Below are 18,938 nucleotides of genomic sequence, written 5' to 3'. Positions count from 1 at the left end.
TATCAGCACCACACCAGCCCCCGAGCCCTCCAACTGCCTGGATCCATCAAAGTAAATAGTCCAATAGGTAAGGTCAGGCCGATCTTCCGGAGCCTGAAGTTCCGTCCAATCGTTAACGAAATCAACTAGTGCCTGGGATTTGATGGCTGTGTGGGGGGTATATTGTATGTGATGAGACCCAAGCTCTATTGCCCATTTGGCGATTCGCCCTGTTGCCTCCCGATTTTGGATGACGTCACCGAGGGGGGCGGAACTGACCACAGTGATCGGGTGCTCCTGGAAATAATGTTTAAGCTTTTGACTCACCATCAACACCCCATAGACCAGTTTTTGCCAATGTGGGTATCGCTGTTTGGAAAGAGTTAACACCTCACTGATAAAGTATACCGGACGTTGCACCGGGTATTCCTTTCCTTCCTCCTTTCTTTCGACGACCACAACCACGCTGACTGCCTTGGAATTTGCCGCGATATACAGGAGCATAGGCTCCTTTTCAGTTGGGGCTGCCAGGACCGGCGGGTTAACCAATTGATGTTTCAAGGCCTGGAGCGCCTCGTCTGCCTCATCTGTCCATACGAATCGGTCGGATTTCCTCAACAATTGGTAAAGAAGAATCGCCTTTTCCCCAAGGCGGCTCACGAAACGACTTAGAGCCGCAATGTGGCCCGCCAGTCGCTGAACTTGATTAACATTCGTCGGCTTCCCGAGAGAGGTAACCGCTTCAATTTTGTCCGGGTTAGCCTCGATGCCGCGCTCCGATACCAAGAAACCCAGTAATTTTCCTGCAGGTACACCAAAAACGCACTTGGTAGGATTTAGCTTCATCTGATATACTCGTAAATTATCAAAGGTTTCCTTAAGGTCTTCCAATAGTGTCTCCCCCCGGCGGGTCTTGATCACAATGTCGTCAACGTAAGCATGGACGTTGCGGCCAATTTGGTTATGAAGACAATTCTGGATGCAGCGTTGATAAGTCGCCTCTACGCTCTTGAGTCCGAACGGCATGGACACATAGAAAAAGGCCCCGAAGGGGGTTATGAAGGACGTCTTCTCCTGATCTTCCACGGCCATCTTGATCTGATGATAACCTGAATAGGCGTCCAAAAAGCACAATTGTTCGCATCCCGCCACCGAGTCAATGATTTGGTCGATGCGGGGAAGAGCGAAAGGATCTTTGGGACAAGCTCTGTTGAGATCCGTATAGTCAATATACATATGGAAAGTGCCATTCTTCTTGAGTACTAACATCGGGTTAGCCAGCCATTTGGGGTGAAAAACTTCCACGATGAACCCGGCGGCTAAAAGACGGGCGACTTCTTCTCCAATCGCCTTGCGTCGCTCCTCGTTAAATCTGCGAAGGTACTGTTGGACAGGTTTGCATTTTGGGTAAATATTAAGATGGTGCTCAGCGAATTCTCTCGGTACACCCGGCATGTCAGTGGGCTTCCATGCAAAGATGTCCCGATTCTCACGGATGAATTCGATGAGCGCGCTTTCATATTTGGGGTCCAGACCCGTCCCAATGGTGAACTGCTTGGATGAATCGCCAGGCACGAAATCGATTGTCTTAGTATCATCCGTCGGTTTGAACTTGAGGGGCGACTGAGAATCTGTACTCGGCTTCTTGAGTGGTGACATGTCTGCCGGGTCAACATTGGCCCGATGATGTTTGAGCTCTTCCGCCGCACAGGTGACTTTCCCATAAGCCGCGTCCCCTTCCTCACACTCCTTTGCGATTCTTCTATCCCCATCAACCGTGATGGGTCCTTTAGGACCAGGCATTTTGAGCTTGAGGTAGACGTAGCACGGGCGGGCCATGAAGCGGGCGTAAGCCGGTCGCCCGAACAGCGCATGGTACGGGCTTTTCAGCTTGACCACCTCGAAGATTAGAGACTCCGACCTGTAATTCTGCGCAGTTCCAAACGCTACTGAGAGCCTGACCCGGCCTATCAGATAAGCCGACTTGCCCGGGACAATGCCGTGGAAAACCGTGGTTGAAGGCATCAAGTCTTTCTCCAATAGATTCATCCTCCGGAAGGTGTCGAAGTATAGGATATTAATGCTGCTGCCACCATCCATTAATACCTTTGACAGGGTGTAACCCCCCACTTGGGGAGCCACGACTAATGCCAGGTTGCCCGGGTTATCTATTCTTGGCGGCTGATCCTCTCTGCTCCATGTTATGGTCTGCTCGGACCAGTGGAGATATCTGGGAATCGCTGGCTCAGTTACGTTGTACGCCCGGTGATTTACCTTTTTATCACGCCTGCAAGCATTAGTGGTGAAAACGTGGTACTGCCCATTACTTAGCTGTTTGGGATTGCTGCGGAAGCCCCCGTTGTCGTCCTGGTCCTGTGGAGCCCCCTGTGGGGGCGGCTGCTGGAAAACTCCCGGCGGGTTGTACCGCCGCTGGTGGTGCACCGGGTACTGGCCGCCGCCTGGTTGCGGGCCTCCCTGAGCCCCCTGTTCGGGAAAGCCGCCGAAGGGGTTCTGCCTTTGGTTGGACGCGGCGAATTGGTCCTGGCGCCGGTTTGGATCTTCGTTTTGGCTCTTCTTGATTGCCTCCGCCCGAAATTCTCGCATCACGAAACAGTTCTCCCAAGAGTGGCTCGCCGGGCCGTCGACCGTGGCATGGTGCGGGCAAGGGCCTTTGAGTAGCTCTTCATAGTTACGCGGCCTTTTCCCACTGAAACCTCGATTCTTCTTTTTGCCGTCATTGGCATTGGTGTTGGCAACCAAGTCCGAGGGCTCCTCCTGTGGCCTACGCTTGCCGTTGGTCCCCTGATTGTGACGGTTGCGGTCCTGGAAACGGGTGTGATTTTTTGTCGAATCGCCCTTTTTGGGCGAGTTACCCTTACCATCCTCGCCGGGATCCTTGGTATCATCGGCCTCGGCATACCTAGTGAGGGTGTCCATCAGTTCGCCCATGTCCTGAAATTTCCGTTTGAGTCGCCCCAATTTCTGGACCAACGGTTCATAGTGGCAGTTGTGCGCGAGGATAAGCAGAGCTTGTGCTGCCGTGATACCATCTGATGAATGAATAATTTCTGCGACCCGCCGTGACCAATGGTGTGCCGACTCATCCGGGCGTTGTACGCAGTGTTGTAAGTTGACGATCGTCATCGGTCATTTACAGGTTTCCCGGAAGTTTTTGATGAAACGCTCTTTTAGCTCGGCCCAGGACTGGATAGAATTGGGAGGTAAGTTTTTCAGCCAAGTGCGCGTCGACCCCTCGAGCATCATGGTGAAATATCTGGCGCAAACCGCCTCATTTACGTCGAGCATGTCCATGGCAATCTCATAGCCCTCGATCCATGATGTTGGTTCGAGATCTGGTGTGTAATTAGACACCTTTCTTGGTCCTTTAAAATCCTTGGGCATTCTTTCGTTCCGAAGGGCTAGGGACAAGCACGGTACACCAACTCGCCCTCCGGTCCCTGCGAGGGTGGCCTGGGCGTCTTGAATGTTGGGGAGATCTCTGCCCGGCGGGTTCCGCTCGGGCGGGTTGTCCTGCGGGAAGTGTCGCGCGCCACTGTTTACGGCCGGCTGATCCTCCGGCCTACTCCTGGTATAGCTCGCCTGAGGGGTGGAGTGCAATCTCTCAAGGCTGTGTGAGAACTGTGCGTTTTGAACCACCGCTGTTTTCAACATCTCGATGGCGTTCCTTGCTTCAATCTCAGCTGGGGTGTTGCCGTGAATCGGAAGAGAGTCCAAGTGGCGAGTTGCGGCAAGCACGTTGTCCACCAGGTTGGAGAAGTGGCCTTGAGGGGTCCAAAAATGAGGAATTTGACCCTCAGTCGGCTGAACCGGCGGGTTAGGTGGGCGGCCCGGTCCTCCTGTTGGGGCGGCTCCCATCCCGGGGGTTCGAGGGGTGTCGAACAGACGGGTCGGGTTGAGGTCATGGGGCAAGTGACCCTGGTGTCTCCGCTGATGGACGGCGTCGGGCGCGCGCTGCTATCTTTCGAGCCGCCAGTTGTCAGTGTTCAATCGCATCCTTTCGGCCGTGATTTGGGCTTGTCGAGTCTCGATCCTGGCGGACTCCATCTCAGCATCCTGATGGGCCTTTGCCACTGCCTCTCTCAGCTTTGCTAACTCTGCATTTATCTCCTCTTGGTTCTCTGGCGTGAGGGGAGTTGACATTAGTCTCGTGATTTCTGCTGCTAAATCCACCAGGACTGCGGATGCACTTCTGGATGTCCCGCCGGTCCCATCGCCTCCGGTGGGGTTTTGTGCGGGTTGAGTTGCCCCAGCCATGTAGATGGCGATCTGGCGGCGGGTTCGATCAAGGATTTCCGGATCCATGGCCAGTGACAAGCCTCCGAGACCGTCCCCATGGAGAGACCGGATGGAATCTGAATCGCCCATGGATGACTCATCGTTAGAGTTGACCGAGGTAACCTCCTGAGTCGCCAAGTGTTCTGGTTCCTCCGATCCCTGCGTGAACCCCACAAAGACCGGGCGAGTTAGATTCTGTGTTATGACTGGGCGAACGTACCTGGCCGGCTCGACGATGTCGGTGGAGGTGTCCGGCTCAGGAACGGATGATCCGATCATGCCGATGAAGATGTTGATCTTGCCGAAGGGGACCCTGTGGCCCGATTCGAGAGAATTCGCTTCAGGTCCCCATCGTTGGTTGTCGATGTAGGTTATCCCGCGGCGGCTCCGAGTCATGAGCGCCGTCGCATAACTCCCAAACCCTGGTAGGGCTCCCTTTGAGAACTCAACTCCACCGTGCGTAGGCCCCACGGTGGGCGCCAACTGTCGTGGTTTTGTCACGGCAGATGTCCTCATGAAAGGACTTAGTACTGGAGCCATCGCACCTTAGCGGCGACTCAAAGTGGTTTGAACGGGAGGAACACGGCGGTTTACCCAGGTTCGGCCCCTCGAGAGGAGGTAATAGCCTACGTCCTGCTTTGTGTGTATTGATGTCGATTCGGTTACAAGGGAGGCGCAGCTCGCCTATCCTAGCACTCGATGATCTCTAACCTGCCTCTCCTCCTTAGGACTCGCCTTTATATATAGGTCGAGGCCTTAGGGTTTACAAGAGTCCCTTCCTCCTTACAATTCGTGACCATTGTAGTCTCTAAGTCGCCGTCCTTCAAAACCCGGAGACCTTCCAGAAATCATAACCGTCCCACGGCCTTGAACCGGCCAGGCTGAAGCCCAAGTAACCTAGAGGATGAATCCCCTTACTGGTAACCCGGCCCACCTTGGGCGGGTCACTTAATAAGTAATATCCCCAAAAAGATCCGAGTGCACTTTGCATATATTTACGTCCTCCCCTTCGACGTAGTCGCGGATGAGGTTGAAGCGTTGCTTGATGTGTCTGGACTTCTTGTGAAACCTTGGTTCCTTTGCTAAGGCAATGGCACCCGTGTTGTCACAGAACAAGGTTATTGGATTCAGTGCGCTTGGCACCACTCCAAGATCCGTCTTGAACTGCTTCATCCAGACACCCTCCTTAGCCGCCTCCGAGGCAGCCATGTACTCCGCTTCACATGTAGAATCTGCTATGATGCTTTGCTTGGAACTGCACCAGCTTACCGCACCCCATTAAGAATAAATACGTATCCGGTCTGCGACTTAGAGTCGTCCGGATCTGTGTCAAAGCTTGCATCGACGTAACCCTTTACGGTGACCTCTTCGTCACCTCCGTACACGAGAAACATCTCCTTACTCCTATTCAGGTACTTCAGGATATTCTTGACCGCCATCCAGTGATCCACTCCTGGATTACTCTGGAACCTGCCTGCCATACTTATGGCCAGGCTAACGTCCGGTCTAGTGCACAACATTCTATACATGATAGAACCTATGGCCGAACCATAGGGGACGGTGCTCATATGCTCTCTATCCTTATCAGTTGCTGGGCACTGAGTCTTACTCAATCTTGTACCTTGTAAAACTGGCAAGAACCCTTTCTTGGACTGTTCCACTTTGAACCTCTTCAAAACATTATCAAGGTATGTGCTTTGTGAAAGTCCTATCACGCGTTTTGATCTATCCCTGTAGATCTTAATGCCTAGAATGTAAGCAGCTTCTCCTAGGTCCTTCATAGAGAAACTTTTATTCAAGTAATCCTTTATGCTCTCCAAAAACTCTACGTTGTTTCCAATCAGCAATATGTCATCCACATATAATACTAGAAACTCCACAGAGCTCCCACTCACTTTCTTGTAAATACAAGATTCTCCAACCACTTGTATAAACCCAAATGCTTTGATCACCTCATCAAAGCGTTTGTTCCAACTCCGAGATGCTTGCACCAGTCCATAAATGGATCGCTGGAGCTTGCACACCTTGTTAGCATTCTTAGGAACGACAAAACCTTCGGGTTGCATCATATACAACTCTTCCTTAAGGAAACCGTTAAGGAACGCCATTTTGACATCCATCTGCTAGATTTCATAATCGAAAAATGCAGCTATTGCTAACATGATTCTAACGGACTTAAGCATCGCTACGGGTGAGAATGTCTCATCGTAGTCAACTCCTTGAAGTTGTGAAAAACCCTTTGCCACAAGTCGAGCTTTATAAACGGTCACATTGCCGTCAGCGTCCGTCTTCCTCTTAAAGATCCATTTGTTCTGAATAGCCTTGCGGCCCTCAGGTAGTACTTCCAAAGTCCACACTTTGTTCTCATACATGGATCCTATCTCGGACTTCATGGCTTCTAGCCATTTGTTGGAATCTGGGCCCACCATTGCTTCTTCATAATTTGCAGGTTCATTGTTGTCTAACAACATGATTGACAAGACGGGATTACCGTACCACTCTGGAGCAGCACGTGGCCTCGTCGACCTGCGTGGTTCGACAGAAACTTGAACCGGAGTTTCATGATCATCATCATTAACTTCCTCCTCAACCGGTGTCACAATGACAGAGGTTTCCCCTTGCCCAGCACCACCATCTAGAGGGATGAGAGGTTCGACAACCTCATCAAGTTCTATCTTCCTCCCACTCAATTCTCGCGAGAGAAACTCCTTCCCGAGAAAAGCTCCATTTTTAGCAACAAACACTTTGCCCTCGGATTTGAGATAGAAGGTGTACCCAACTGTCTCTTTTGGGTAACCTATGAAGATGCACTTTTCCGCTTTGGGTTCCAGCTTTTCAGGCTGAAGCTTTTTGACATAAGCATCACATCCCCAAACTTTAAGAAACGACAACTTTGGCCTTTTGCCATACCACAGTTCGTATGGTGTCGTCTCAACGGATTTTGATGGTGCCCTATTTAAAGTGAATGCAGCTGTTTCTAATGCATAACCCCAAAACGATAACGGCAAATCGGTAAGAGACATCATAGATCGCACCATCTCTAATAAAGTACGATTACGACGTTCGGACACACCATTACGCTGTGGTGTTCCAGGCGGTGTCAACTGCAAAACGATTCCACATTGTCTTAAGTGAGCACCAAACTCGAAACTCAGATATTCACCGCCACGATGAGACCGTAGGAACTTGATCTTCTTGTTATGATGATTTTCGAATTCACTCTGAAATTGCTTGAACTTTTCAAATGTTTCAGACTTGTGCTTCATTAAGTAGACATAACCATATCTACTCAAATCGTCAGTGAAGGCGAGAAAATAAGGATATCCGCCGCGTGCCTCTACGCTCATCGGACCACACACATCGGTATGTATGATTTCCAACAAGTCACTTGCACGCTCCATTGTTCCAGAGAACGGAGTTTTAGTCATCTTGCCCATGAGGCATGGTTCGCACGTGTCAAGTGAATCAAAGTCAAGTGACTCCAAAAGTCAATCGGCATGGAGTTTCTTCATGCGCTTTACACCAATATGCCCTAAGCGGCAGTGCCATAAAAATATGGCGCTATCATTGTTAACTCTAACTCTTTTGGTCTCAATTTTATGTATGTGTGTATCACTATCAAGATTCAATATGAACAATCCTGTCACATTGGGTGCATGACCATAAAAGATGTTACTCATAGAAATAGAACAGCCATTATTCTATGACTTAAAAGAGTAACCGTCTCGCAATAAACAAGTTCCAGATATAATGTTCATGCTCAACGCAGGCACTAAATAACAATGATTCAAGTTCATAACTAATCCTGATGGTAACTGAAGTGAAACTGTGCCGACGGCGATTGCATCAACCTTGGAACCATTTCCTACGCGCAACATCACTTCATCTTTCGCCAACCTTCATCTATTCCGCAGTTCCTGTTTTGAGTTGCAAATAGATCCGGTATCGAATACCCAGGCACTTCTACGAGAGCCGGTTAAGTACACAACAATAACATGTATATCAAATATACCTGATTTTTCTTTGGCCCCCTTCTTATCAGCCAAATACTTGGGGCAATTGCGCTTCCAGTGACCCATACCCTTGCAATAGTAACACTCTATTTCAGGCTTAGGTACAGCTTTGGGTTTCTTCGTCGTATTGGCAATAGGCTTGCCGCTCTTCTTTGAATTACCCTTCTTGCCTTTGCCGTTTCTCTTGAAACTAGTGGTCTTATTCACCATCAACACTTGATGCTCTTTACGGAGTTCAGACTCTGCGACTTTCAGCATCGTTAACAACTCGCCGGGAGACTTGTTCAGCCCTTGCATGTTGTAGTTCAACACGAAGCCTTTATAGCTTGGCGGCAGTGATTGAAGGATTCTGTCAGTGATAGCTTCTTGCGGGAGTTCAATCCCCAGCTCAGCTAGACGGTTTGAGTACCCAGACATTTTGAGCACATGTTCACTGACAGACAAGTTCTCCTCCATCTTGCAAGCATAGAATTTATCGGAGGTCTCATACCTCTCGATCCGGGCGTTCTTCTGAAAGATAAACTTCAACTCCTGGAACATCTCAAATGATCCATGACGCTCAAAGCGATGTTGAAGTCCTGGTTCTAAGCCATACAAGACTGCACATTGAACTACTGAGTAGTCCTCCTTACGTCCTAACCAAGCGTTCTTAACATCCTGATCAGCCGTAGCGGGTGGTTCATCTCCTAGCGCAGCATTAAGGACATAATCCTTCTTCCCAGCTTGTAAGATTAGCTTAAGATTATGAGCCCAGTCTACAAAGTTGCTTCCATCATCTTTCAACTTAGCTTTCTCTAGGAACGTATTAAAATTCAGGGTGACTGTCGCGTGAGCCATGATCTACAACACAATATATTCAAAGTGGACTTAGACTATGTTCAAGATAATTAGAGTTTAACTTAATCAAATTACTCGCTAAACTCCCACTCAAAAAGTACATCTCTCTAGTCATTTGAGTGGTTCATGATCCACTTACACTAGCTCAAGTCCGATCATCACGTGAGTTGAGTATAGTTTCAGTGGTAAGCATCCCTATGCTAATCATATCATCTATATGATTCATGATCGACCTTTCGGTCTCATGTGTTCCGAGGCCATGTCTGCACATGCTAGGCTCGTCAAGCTTAAACCGAGTGTTCCGCTGTGCGCAACTGTTTTGCACCCGTTGTATGTGAACGTTGAGTCTATCACACCCGATCATCACGTGGTGTCTCGAAATGACGAACTGTAGCAACGGTGCACAGTCGGGGAGAACACAATTTCGTCTTGAAATTTTAGTGAGAGATCACCTCATAATTCTACCGTCGTTCTAAGCAAAATAAGGTGTATAAAAGTATTAACATCACATGCAATTCATAAGTGACATGATATGGCCATCATCACGTGCTCCTTGATCTCCATCACCAAAGAACCGACACGATCTTCTTGTCACCGGCGCCACACCATGATCTCCATCAATGCGTCTCCATCGGGGTTGTCGTGCTACTCATGCTATTACTACTAAAGCTACATCCTAGCAAAATAGTAAACGCATCTGCAAGCACAAACGTTAGTATAAAGACAACCCTATGGCTCCTGCCGGTTGCCGTACCATCGACGTGCAAGTCAATATAATCTATTACAACATGATCATCTCATACATCCAATATATCACATCACATCGTTGGCCATATCACATCACAAGCATACCCTGCAAAAACAAGTTAGACGTCCTCTAATTTTGTTGTTGCATGTTTTACGTGGTGACCATGGGTATCTAGTTGGATCGCATCTTACTTATGCAAACACCACAACGGAGATATATGAGTTGCTATTTAACCTCATCCAAGGACCTCCTCGGTCAAATCCGATTCAACTAAAGTTGGAGAAACTGACACCCGCCAGTCATCTTTGAGCAACGGAGTTACTCGTAGCGATGAAACCAGTCTCTCGTAAGCGTACGAGTAATGTCGGTCCGAGCCGCTTCGATCCAACAATACCGCGGAATCAAGAAAAGACTAAGGACGGTAGCAAAACGCACATCACCGCCCACAAAAACTTTTGTGTTCTACTCAAGAAGACATCAACGCATGAACCTGGCTCTGATACATCTGTTGGGGAACGTCGCATGGGAAACAAAAAATTTCCTACGCGCACGAAGACCTATCATGGTGATGTCCATCTACGAGAGGGGATGTGTGATCTACGTACCCTTGTAGACCGTACAGCAGAAGCGTTAGTTAACGCAATTGATGTAGTGGAACGAACTCACGTCCCTCGATCCGCCCCGCGAACCGTCCCGCGATCAGTCCCACGATCTAGTGCCGAACGGACGGCACCTCCGGGTTCAGCACACGTACTACTCGACGATGATCTCGGCCTTCTTGATCCAGCAAGAGAGACGGAGAGGTAGAAGAGTTCTCCGGCAGCGTGACGGCGCTCCGAAGGTTGGTGATGATCTTATCTCGGCAGGGCTCCGCACGAGCTCCGCAAAAACGCGATCTAGAGGTAAAACCGTGGAGATATGTGGTCGGGCTGCCGTGGCAAAGTTGTCTCAAATCAGCCCTAAAACCTCCGTATATATAGGGGGAGGAGGGGGAGCCTTGCCTTGGGGTGCAAGGACTCCCAAGGGGGTCGGCCGAACCAAGGGGGGCAACCCTCCCCTTCCAAACCGAGTCCAACTAGGTTTGGAAGGAGGAGTCCTTCCCCCTTTTCCCACCTCCTCTTTTTTTTCTTTTCTCTTTGATTTTATTCCTATGGCGCATAGGGCCTTCTTGGGCTGTCCCACCAGCCCACTAAGGGCTGGTGCGCCACCCCCAAGGCCTATGGGCTTCCCCGGGGTGGGTTCCCCCCCCCCCGGTGAACTACCGGAACCCACTCGTCATTCCCGGTACATTCCTGGTAACTCCGAAAACCTTCCGGTAATCAAATGAGGTCCTCCTATAAATCAATCTTTGTTTCCGGACCATTCCGGAAACCCTCGTGACGTCCGTGATCTCATCCGGGACTCCGAACAACATTCGGTAACCAACCATATAACTCAAATACACATAAAACAACGTCGAACCTTAAGTGTGCAGACCCTGCGGGTTCGAGAACTATGTAGACATGACCCAAGAGACTCCTAGGTAAATATCCAATAGCGGGACCTGGATGCCCATATTGGATCCTACATATTCTACGAAGATCTTATCGTTTGAACCTCAGTGCCAAGGATTCATATAATCCCGTATGTCATTCCCTTTGTCCTTCGGTATGTTACTTGCCCGAGATTCGATCGTCAGTATCCGCATACCTATTTCAATCTCATTTACCGGCAAGTCTCTTTACTCGTTCCGTAATACAAGATCCCACAACTTACACTAAGTCACATTGCTTGCAAGGCTTGTGTGTGATGTTGTATTACCGAGTGGGCCCCGAGATACCTCTCCGTCACACGGAGTGACAAATCCCAGTCTCGATCCATACTAACTCAACGAACACCTTCGGAGATACCTGTAGAGCATCTTTATAGTCACCCAGTTACGTTGCGGCGTTTGATACACACAAAGTATTCCTCCGGTGTCAGTGAGTTATATGATCTCATGGTCATAGGAACAAATACTTGACACGCAGAAAACAGTAGCAACAAAATGACACGATCAACATGCTACGTCTATTAGTTTGGGTCTAGTCCATCACGTGATTCTCCTAATGACGTGATCGAGTTATCAAACAACAACACCTTGTATATAATCAGAAGACCCTGACTATCTTTGATCAACTGGCTAGCCAACTAGAGGCTTGCTAGGGACAGTGTTTTGTCTACCTATCCACACATGTATATAAGTCTTCATTCAATACAATTATAGCATGGATAATAAACGATTATCTTGATACAGGAATTATAATAATAACTATATTTATTATTGCCTCTAGGGCATAATTCCAACACTCCCATCTAGCTCTGCACTTGATTCACCTTCAGTTATGAGTAAGTTCGCGACACCACCTCCTACTAGAAATCTTGATATGTCGCCTATGCTTGATGATGCTACTTCTGCTGTCCATGATGCTTATGATGATGCTATGCCTGATGATACTATGCTTGATACTATGCCTGATGATGCTATGCTTGATACTATGCTTGATAATGCTATGCTTGATACTATGGCTGATGATGCTATCCTTGATACTATGCCTGATGATGCTATGCTTGATACTATGCGTGATGATGCTATGCTTGATACTGCTTTGCCACTAGGTGCATTCCTTGATGCACAAATTGCTAGAATTGCTGTTAGATGTGATGATACTTCTGAAATTGCTGATACTATTGAAGTAGAACCTGCTATTTTGCCTGCTAGAACTAGCTTTCCTATACCTGTTATGCCTGAGACGTGCTATGTTATGGAGGGAGAGATAGCTGAGGATTTTCTTGCGTGTAAGGATAGCTATGATGTTGAGAATTTACTGCGCAAGTGGAAAGAAAAATCTCTGAACGCTAGGATGAAATACGACCCGAAGTTTGCTACTTCGCCTATATTTGTGACCAATAAGGATTATGAATTCTCTGTCAACCCTGAGTTAATCACTCTGGTCGAATCTGATCCTTTTCACGGTTATGAGTCTGAAACGGTTGTAGCCCATCTTACCAAACTGCACAATATAGCCACCCTATTCACTAGTGAGGAAAAGATCCGCCACTACTACATGCTCAAGCTGTTTCCTTTCTCACTAAAGGATGATGCTAAGACTTGGTTCACTTCTCTTGCTCCTGGTTGTGTGCGTAGCCCCCAGGATATGGTCTACTACTTCTCTGAAAAATATTTCCTCGCCCATAAGAAGAAAGCTGCCTTGCAGGAAATATACAACTTTGCTCAAGCTGAAGAAGAGAGTCTCCCACAAGCTTGGGGGAGGCTCATCCAGCTAATGAATGCTTTTCCTGATCACCCTCTTGAGAAGAATGAAATACTTGATATCTTCTATAATGGACTTACCGATGCTTCCGAAGACCACCTAGATAGTTGTGCCGGTTGTGTTTTTAGGGAACGAACTGTAGAACAAGCTGAGATTCTACTGAGTAACATCTTGTGCAATGAGAATGCTTGGACTATTCCCGAAGCACCTCCTAAGCCAACTCCAAAGAAAAGAGGTGTTCTATTCCTCAGTCCTGAAGATATGCAAGAAGCCAAGAAATCTATGCGAGAGAAAGGCATTAAATTTGAAGATGTCAAAAATCTACCACCTATCGAAGAGATCCATGGTCTTGATAACCCGATACAGGTAGTAGAAGTAAATTCTCTGCGTACGTTTGATGAGAGTGATATTCCTTTTGATAAACCTGCTAGCTTATGCATGGATGAATTTGATAACTTCGCTGCCAAACAACGAAGTTTCAATGATTATGTTAGCAGACAATTGGAATAGAATGCTCGTATGCTTAGTCATTTAAGTGCTTGTGTGGACATAAATGTCAATGATCTCAAGCTCCTGGGTAAACATGCATCTATGGTTACTACTCAAGTAGAACAAGTACTTAAAGCTCAGAATGACTTGCTCAATGAGATGAATGACAATTCCGTTAGAGTTGTCACTAGAGGCGGTAGAATGACCCAGGAACAACCTCGGTATCTTGAGGGTCATCCGAAGAGAATTGAACAAGATTCTCAAGGAGTTAGCACTGATGCACCTAGTCATCCTAGAAAGAAGAAGAAAGATGATAGGAACTTGCATGCTAGCAACCCTGTTGCTGCTACCCCTGAGAGTCCAAACGATGCCTCTGTCTCTGATGCTGAAACACAATCTGGTGATGAACATGAGCCTAGTGATAATATCAATAGTGATGTTCATGAAGATGCTCAACCTAGCAATGAAAACGATGTGGAGATTGAACCTGATCTTGATAACCCACCGCCTAAGAATAGAGGATACGATAAGAATGACTTCGCTGCTAGGAAGCATGGTAAAGAAAGGGAACCATGGTTCATAAACCCATGCCCTTTCCTCCCAAACCATCCAAGAAAAAGGATGATGAGGATTTTGAGCAATTTTTTGGAATGATCAGACCTGTCTTTCTTCAGATGCGTTTGACAGATATGCTCAAAATGTCTCCGTATGCTAAGTACATGAAAGATATTGTGACTAATAAGAGGAGGATACCTGAGGTTGAGATTTCCACCATGCTCGCTAATTATACCTTCAAGGGTGGAACTCCTAAGAAACTAGGTGATCCCGGTGTGCCCACTATACCTTGCTCCATTAAAGGCAACTATGTTAGAACTGCTTTATGCGACCTAGGAGCTGGTGTTAGTGTTATGCCTCTCTCTCTTTATCGTAGACTTGAACTGGATAAGTTGACACCCACTGAAATCTCTCTGCAAATGGCCGACCAATCAACTGCTTTCCCTATCGGCATTTGCGAGGATGTGCCGGTTGTGGTTGCTAACGTCACTATCTTAATAGACTTTGTTATCTTGGAAATTCCCGAGGACGATGCCATGCCTGTCATCCTCGGAAGGCCCTTTTTAAAAACCGTAGGGGCTGTTATATACTGCAACAACGGCATTGTCACTTTCCATGTCAACGGTAACGAGCACACAGTGCACTTTCCGAAGAAACAATATCGAGTACACTTCATCAATGTTATCGAAAAAACTTCATCGATTATTATTGGGAGCTTTGAATGTCCTACTTCTCATGTCAAGATGAAGTATGATTTTCTTGTTGGGGAGATACACATCCCCATTGAGGTGACCTAGTGACTACTCGAAAATTATCCGTTCTCTTCTGCGATTCGAGAAGTTTTGTCGAGGCGATTTGATCAACCCCATTGACGGATTTCTTTCGATGACCATGAGATGGATGAATCAAGGCGTCACAAACCTCTGTTCCAAGCTTTCACTTTAGGTTGCTTACAACAAAAATGATAGATTTAGTTTAGTTTTCCCTGTTTTCTATTTTAGCGTCCGGTAGAAAAGTACCTTGAATATAAAAGTTCTCTGAACGTCCTGAAAATCAAGTATGATTTTTTCTGGAATTTTTGAAAATTTTGGAGATAAAGAGCTTGTTTGGGGGCTTTACCAGTGGGCCACAAGCCCTGATGGCGCGGGCACCCCCTGGCCGTGCCACCCTGGCTTGTGGGGCCCACAGGCACCCCCTCCACTCATTGTTGCTCTCATCTGGTTCTCCTACCTCCAAAAAAAATTGTTTCGCAGATCAAACCCATGTTCTTGCTCCTCTTGCTGGGATTTTCGATCTCTTTGCTCAAAGCACCATTCTCCGAACTGTTTTGGGGAAATTACTCCTTGGTAAGTGACTCCTCCATTGGTCCAATTAGTTTTTGCTCTAGTGCCTTATACTCCGCGTATTTTTGCTGCCTTGGTGACCATGTTCTTGAGCTTTGCATGCTAATTCTAGCTGGCCCCAAGTAGTTTTGATGCGTAATATGGCCTCTAGGCACTTGTTGGAGTAGTTGCTACGAGTTTCATTGAGCCTTGTTCACTTTTCCTTAGAATCACTAAAAATTTCAGAAATTTTCAGAGATAGAAAAGGGAAAAGATGAGGAGGTTCTTAAGAGGCTCGTCAAGCCATGACCCCAAGGATGATGGGAGTGAGAAGAAGCCCAAGTATTTGGTCCCTCGAGTCGCAGAAGTTCGAGCATGCGAATGTCCAAGCGACGTGTTCTTACGTGCCGCTGGAATTTATGAGGACTTTTATCACTTGGTGCAGAATGCAGGCCTTACCGCCTTCATTGAAGATAAGTGTCCGCAATACCTCCTCCTCACTAATATCTTCATACAAAGCTTTAACTTCTATCCGAGGAAGAATCCTCCTATGGTTGAGTTTAAACATTATGATATCCCCCAGCGCATGTCACTCCAGGATTTTTGCAATGTTTGCAAATTACCTTACATTGGGGATATTCATGAACCTCGTCCACGGGACTTGGAAGCTTTCATGAGTACAATTGTTGTAGGAGAGGAGAGAGGAGTGTCTTGCGCTAGAGCTTCTAGCATTCATTTCCTGTGCTTCGGTACTTCTCATTATTTGTGGGAAAATGTTTGATTGGCTGTGGGAAAGCTGGATCACTTAGTTCCCCAGAAATTGCGGTCTTGCGCGAAGCCCTTTATAACGATAAAACTTATAGCTTGGGTGCTATAGTAGCTCAACGATTGAACCTGAATCGTTCTAAAGGTGTTGTCTATGGAGGTATCTATGCTACCCGTCTTGCCAGACACTTTGAGATACCCATTAGTCTGGAGGAGAAAGAAGAGGTTCTTCTTCCCGAGAGATATATAGATTACGATAGCATGGTTCGCCATGACTTTCTTGATAGAGATATAAATAGAAGGATGATTTAAACTGGTATTTAGTCAGGGCACTCGTGAGACTATTACTTTGCCTGCTCCTTCTTTGTTCAATCTTCATGCAGGCAGGTACATTATTATGCCCTCGGACATCTACGCATATCGCGGCTTGGCCCAACCACAGGTGCCCGTGCCTGAGCCACCAGTCGAGTACCAGACGCCGGTTTATCAGTGGGAGCCAGAGGAGCTCACACAGCAGTGGCATCCTCAGTCCACTCCGGAGTACCCCGGAGCTAGTTATTTCCCTCCATGGGAGTAGACTAACTTAGGCCAAATGCCTAAGCTTGGGGGAGTACCTGTTCTTACCGACTTTAGATTCTTGCTTATGCTTTCACTTTGTTAGACGGTGTTCACACTTTGCCACTGTATCATCCATGCTAGTTTATGTTCTTTTTCTCGTTTTCTATTCGTGTGTCTGTCTAGTTTGAGAAAACCCATAAATATTTTCTTTTTCTTCTTTCGCTTGTTGGGAGCTTTCCTGTGTAGATAGTTTTCTTTTTCTTTGGGTCAAGGTAGAAGATAATGGTTACAATGTTTAGTGGCTCTCGCATGCCTACCTTTTAGCTATCAAGAGCCATATTACTTTGTCTTCTCCTTTGTGTTTGCATGCAGATTCCAGCGTAGTCCAATGCACGAGCACTCTTATTATTGTTCACATCGTTCGGTTGTGCAAGTGAAAGGCAATAATGAAGATATATGATGAGGTGACTTATCCTGGAAAAGTTGGTATGAACTCGATCTATTTTGTTTTTGTAAATATGACTAGCTCATCATGCCTGATTCAGCTTTGTTGTGAGAGAAACATGTTTGCAATGACAACTTAGAGATCATAGTTGCTTATGCCATGCTTACTTAGATAGTACCTTATAATGGTTTGTCTTGGATGCCAACATGAATGTTGAGATGACTATGATGTAGTATGATAGGATGATATCCTCCTTTGAATGGTTCTAGTGCCTTGACTTGGCGCATGTTCACGCATGTAGTTGAAACAAAATCAACATAGCCTCTATGATATTCATGTTCATGGTGATTTATGTCCTATTCATGCTTGCACTCAATGTTAGTTAATCTCAATGCATTTTGATGACTGTTGTCGCTCTCTAGTTGGTCGCTTCTCAGTCTTTTGCTAGCCTTCACTTGTACTAAGCGGGAATACTGCTTGTGCATCCACTTCTATAAACCCGAAGTTGTTCCATATGAGTCCACCATACCTACCTATGTGCGGTATCTACCTTCCGTTCCAAGTAAATTTGCATGTGCCACTCTCTAAACCTTCAAGAAATAATCTGTTTTGCATGCCTGAGCCGCTCATGTGGTGATAGGGGGCTATTGGTATCTTCCATGCTAGGCGTGTTATCCTGGATATGTGTTTATTCACTATCATTCACGAGAAAGGGACGGTAATTGGAATTCCTAGTTCCATGCTCAAATCGAAAATATAATTGCAAACAGAACTCCCCCAGGATTTATGTTGGTATGGACGGTACCCGAGGATTCGGCTAGCCGTGGAGTGTGATTGATTGGTGGGGGGGAGTCAAAACTTTACTTTTCTGTTTGGGAACCGCCTATAGCATGTGTAGCGTGGAAGATGTTGAGAACTCTTAGTCATTGCGTTGACAATGAAAAGCATGCCACCCAAAATTATTATCTCTGTTTTCAAAGCTTGAGCTCTGGCACCTCTGCTAATCAATGCTTCCCACTGCGAAGGGCCTGTCAATTTATGTTCCTATTGAGTCATCCTCCTCTTACAAAAGCACCAATTAGAGAGCACCTCTGTCATTTTTATTCTTTGCTTTTAACTGTGTTGAGTATGACTGTGACTGGATCTTCATTGCCTTGAGTTACAATGTTTAGTCAGCCCTTGGTCTTTGAAGGTGCTCTGCATTTATGTTTTGCGGTCTCAGAAAGAGCTAGCGAAACACCATCTATTCGTACTACTTCATTTTGTTTGGATTGAAGTGTTGACGTTTGAGACTTATTATTATTTGCTCTCTAGTTGATTATGCCATTGATATGAGTTTACCGTGAGACCTAGATGTCATTTGCTTATGTGGTTTGCTTGTGATCTTGCTGAAATTCTGGTTATGAGTTAGACATAGTTGCAACAACAAGATCAAATAGAGTTCGTCAAAGTTTTTCTTTTGTATCTTTCAGTTTGTCAACTGAATTACTTGAGGACAAGCAAGGCTTTAAGCTTGGGGGAGTTGATACGTCTCCGTCGTATCTACTTTTCCGAACTCTTTTGCCCTTGTTTTGGACTCTAATTTGCATAATTTGAATGGAACTAAACCGGACTAACACTGTTTTCAGCAGAATTGCC

Source organism: Hordeum vulgare, chromosome 1H (genome assembly GCF_904849725.1).
Source record: "Hordeum vulgare subsp. vulgare chromosome 1H, MorexV3_pseudomolecules_assembly, whole genome shotgun sequence".
Taxonomy (NCBI): domain Eukaryota; kingdom Viridiplantae; phylum Streptophyta; class Magnoliopsida; order Poales; family Poaceae; genus Hordeum; species Hordeum vulgare.
The sequence above is the reverse complement of the archived record's forward strand: the minus strand, read 5'-3'. Positions refer to the sequence as shown.